Raw genomic sequence first — 3,992 nt, 5'->3', positions numbered from 1 at the left:
CTCCAATCCAACCCCTTCCCAAAACCCAGAGAGCCCCCCACACCCCCCAAAAAGATGAACAGCCATCTCTGTCTGTGAGCCACAAACTGGGCAGGTCTCATCACCTTGCTTCATACGAGAAAACAACTTTGCCTGTGTTGGCAGTGCATTACTCGTCATCTGCCAAAAAAAGACTTTGATGCGTGGCCAAGTCGACATTTTCCTGATGCTATTCCACAGAAATTTTTCCTGCTAGAAATTAGATTGTCCCTCCTCCTCATCACCCCCCTGCATAAGCAGCTTATAGGCAGATCGGACCGAGTAATTACCATCCTTCTCCGCATCCCAACACCAAATATCGCACGAACTAGACCTGCTCCGCTTAATATTCATGATTCTGTCCTGCTCAAACGGGAGAAAAAGGGCACGCACCTTTTGAGAGTTCCACGATATTCCATCACCACTAAACAACTCCGCCACGAGCATATCTTCATTATGATCCCCCTAGGCGAGATCACCCTTTTTTACTGTGTACCCGGTATCCATGGGTCCTTCCATACGTATGTGCTCAGACCGTCTCCCACCCTTCTTCTTAAGCCCAAGCTCAAAACCTGCTTTGCTTCCCAAATGCTCCGCCAAGTGTAACTCGGGTTTGTTCCTAAATCAGAACTCGTGAAAGATTTCCCATAAAAGTATTTGCCACCACCTTCGCCATTAGACAACTCCGATTCGTTACCAGTCGCCAAGCTTGCTTCCCGAGAAGGGCCAAGTTAAAATTACGATAATCCCAAAAGCCTAACCCTCCTAGACACTTCGGGGCACATAACTTCTTCCAAGCTATCCAAGATATCCTCCTCTTCCCACCATCCGAACCCCACCAAAATTGCGAAACTAAAGACCGTAATTCATCACATAGGTTATTGGGCAGCTTAAAGATACTCATGGCATATGTAGGGATTGATTGGGCTACGGCCTTTATCAAAACTTCCCTACCGGCTTTCGAGAGTAGCTTACCTCGCCAACCCGACAACCTTCTAGTTAATTTGTCACGGATACAGTCTGAAATTGCGCGCTTAGACCTCCCCACGACCGTCGGTAACCCCAAGTATTTGTCTTGTTCTTCAACGATCCTCACTCCCAGGCAACTCGCTATAGCATTCTTCCTGGCCTCCCCTGTGCCTCGGCTAAAAGAAACAGTAGTTTTATCGTAGTTAATCCTTTGTCCCGAGGCCATTTCATAGCACCTCAAAATCTGCTTTACTCGGTTGGCCTCTAATTTGGTTGCCTTAACAAATAAAATGCTATCGTCGGCGCATAACAAATGCGACACCATAGGTGCGTTATTTGCTACTTTAATGCCATGTATCGCCCTTGACTCCATAGCTCTGCGTATAAGGTTTGACATAACCTCCGCGCAAATGATAAACATATAAGGGGATAGCGGGTCCCCCTGTCTGAGACCTCTACTCGGTCTAAACTCATCAGTAGGCTGCCCATTAATCAAAATCTCAAAAGACACACTCGAGACACAGTGCATCACACGGCCAATCCACTGCGCATTAAAGCCCATTCGAATTAGCGTTTTTTCGAGAAAGGACCACTCCACACGATCATAGGCCTTTGACATGTCAAGCTTCAACGCCATGTGTCCATCCCCATTTCTCGTGTTCTTCATGTGGTGGAAAATATCAAAGGCAACAAGTATATTATCGGAAATAAGTCTCCCCGGAGTGAATGCACTTTGGTTTTCCGACACAATCTCTCCCAAAAATTGTTTCAGTCGATTCGCTAATACCTTCGACACCAACTTGTAAACAACGTTACATAAGCTTATAGGTCTAAAATCCGCGATTTTGTCCGGGGCTTTTTTCTTCGGAATCAAAACAATGTACGTTCTATTCAAACCTTCTGGAAAAGGATTCCCTCTTAGGATGCCCAGGACCGTACGCGTCACCAAAGGTCCCACTATATGCCAATACGTCTGGTAAAACAGCCCATTCATTCCGTCTGGACCCGGCGCTTTCAGTGGATGCATTTGATTAAGCGCACAAATAACTTCCTCGCTAGTATAAGGTCTCGTAAGACCTTCATTCATTGCCTCCGTCACCCTATTTTCTATCCCTTCCAACGCAATTCTATTTAACTATTCTTTGAACCACACCATAATAAACCCCAAGTTTCTTATAAAGGCTCCCCTTATAAATCTCCTACTTTCGTCAGCTTCACCGTCCTATAATCTTCTGTTATTTATTTGTCTACCTTGATTAATGCTCTACCCCAAAAAAAACCTATATTCAATTGTCATCTCTTAAACCCTTGCCTTAAGCCTCCTAGTATAATTATTGGTTTTATGGTCCCATCTTGATATTTACGATTGATGAGCTTATCTCACAACATCATCAACATACTCCATATCCAATGTCTTCTTTTGTTCTCGCATCAAATAAATCAAGCAGCATGATCCTTTGTACAAAAAGACAAAAGGGATTTTGATCATCTTCAATCCTATCATCATTACGTTCAACATGCTCGTTTTATCTACTTCCTTATCTTACTTGTTGAGTTATTTCCGACTATTTAAGGTAACACGATTTTACTGATCCTATTATTATTAATATTATTCGGGGTTATTATGTGCTACTTATTATTTATATCTTGTAATTTATGTGATTTGGATTAATCAAGGTGATGGATTATAATAATTGGTATTTTACATAGTAGTAATTATTATTATTTTGTACGTATTAATATGGTTTTCGTTAAAGGGGTTGTTATGAGTGATTAGAAATTCAAGTTGGGGTTAATTTAGATCTAGTTTTAATGGGTAGTGTGATGCTTGAACTCTAATGGAAATATGTGGAGTAAGTACGTACATAAGCCTTGATGCAGCTTGGATAATGTTGGAATAATATGGGATGTAAAGCAGGGCATTCATAATTGATCAATGGAGAATAGCTAGCGATATATAGTTTATATGTTTTATAGTTAGCTTTAGATTTAAAAGATGGGCGATTACTACTCCTGTGCGAAGTGCGAACATTGTTTTTCTTGGATTTCGAGAATAAGAATTCATCACTTGAGATTGTTTTTTTTTTTTGTATTGTCTTTGAATTGTTGCTTCCTTTGACCTTAACTCGTGGGTGAGTAGCTTAGAGTCTTGTACTCTAAGTGTTGATCACGGTTCTTTGAACCTTTGACAATATCGATATTGAAATTGAGATGGAAATTGTTACTAGTATTGAGTTATGAGTTATGGGGCCTTTGAGCCGAGTTATGTTTACGGTCCAGTGCGACCTAGGTTATTGAGTTATTTGAGTTTGAAATCGATATTGAGATGAAAATATTGTTTTGCGGTTTTTATCCGCCAGTTCACTCACCCCTTATCCTTGGATTAGGTTGAACGATGAGAATACGATACTTGGTTAGACGGAGTAATGAGATTAAACTTGGTTAATTATTAGGACGAGAGTGTGTATTATATTATGGAGTAAGTTTGAGTATGATATGAGTTAGCGGGGAGTATTTTTATTATTCTCTGTGTTTATTTTTATTTTTACGTGTATGTGTTTCCACGCCATGACCAAAAACTATTCTGCTTATATTGAGGTATTATTTGTTACTCGGCTTTCCGGCTAACGTGTTTTCTCCCTTCGGGGCTACTCATCATGGGGGTAGTTCCTTTCTGTTTTCTGGTTTTATTTAAGGTTACTTCTGTTGCAGTTCAAAAGGATTTTATTTCAAGACAAGATTTTATTTAAAAACTTTGTAAAATTTTAGTTCTATTTGTATATTTTATTTTAAGAGACATTTTGTAAGAAAAACTTTGTATATTAATTATAATATCTCTGTATTTCGGCCAGTTTTATATGTAAAAGTTAAATTTAATTTAGCCGAAAATCAGGGGTGTTACAAAATCATTATATAAACAAAATAAATCACACACAAAAATTAACTAGTAATTCATGATTACAAGTACTTAAAATGGGTCATAGAATTATAAATCAAAACAACTT

The sequence above is a fragment of the Silene latifolia genome, chromosome Y (genome assembly GCF_048544455.1).
Source record: "Silene latifolia isolate original U9 population chromosome Y, ASM4854445v1, whole genome shotgun sequence".
NCBI classification, from domain to species: domain Eukaryota; kingdom Viridiplantae; phylum Streptophyta; class Magnoliopsida; order Caryophyllales; family Caryophyllaceae; genus Silene; species Silene latifolia.
Note: the sequence above shows the minus strand (reverse complement) of the source record.